Source organism: Eimeria mitis, genomic scaffold (genome assembly GCF_000499745.2).
Source record: "Eimeria mitis Houghton genomic scaffold, Emh_scaff184, whole genome shotgun sequence".
NCBI classification, from domain to species: Eukaryota; Apicomplexa; class Conoidasida; order Eucoccidiorida; family Eimeriidae; genus Eimeria; species Eimeria mitis.
The window spans coordinates 4,839-5,547 of NW_013570161.1; the positions used below are offsets into that span (position 1 = coordinate 4,839).

Below are 709 nucleotides of genomic sequence, written 5' to 3' on the forward strand. Positions count from 1 at the left end.
TTTTTTTTTTTTTTTTTTTTTTTTTTTTTTTTTTTTTTTTTTTTTTTTTTTATAGGTTGCAGTACCGCTTGAGTTTGCAATGAAACTCTCTATACCTGAAGCCGCCACAAACTTCAACGCCGCAACTTTAAGCCAAATGATACGAAACGGACCCCATGTACACCCCGGCGCTCTAGCTCTGCAGGATGATAAAGGAAATATGTAAGCGAGGGTTTAGGAGGGTTTAGGGTTTAGGGTTTAGGGGTTAGGGGCTAGGGTTGAGGGCTCTAGCGGTGCAAGATGATAAAGGAAATATGTAAGCGAGGGTTTAGGGTTTGGGGTTTAGGGTTTAGGGTTTGGGGTTTAGGGTTCTGGTGATATATTATGATGAAGGAAACATGTAAGCGAGGGTTTAGGGTTTAGGGTTTAGGGTTTGAGAGACGTTTGTTTTTTTTTAAAATTATTATTATTTTTTTATTTTTGTTAATTTTATTTATTTTTATTTTGTGTTTATTTTGTTTACTGTTTCTATCAATTCTGTTTGTTTGTATGTTGTTGCTTTCTTTTTTTTATTTTTTTTATTTTTTCCTCTTTTAATTTTGCATATATTTTATTTAATATTTTATATTTAAATTTATATTTAATTTTATATCACAATTTATCTTTTTTTTTCTTATTTTTTTATTTATTTTTTTTTTTTTGAATTGTATGGCTTTCCATCTGTTCTCGG

At 30.2% G+C, this 709-nt stretch overlaps 1 protein-coding gene across 1 annotated transcript in view; it reads left to right on the plus strand.

Moving 5' to 3' along the window:
- EMH_0002290 (DNA-directed rna polymerase I largest subunit, putative) overlaps positions 1-709 on the plus strand; it is a gene marked incomplete at both ends in the record, with an annotated part of 5,254 nt that overhangs the window by 3,808 nt on the left and 737 nt on the right. The window lies entirely within an intron of this gene.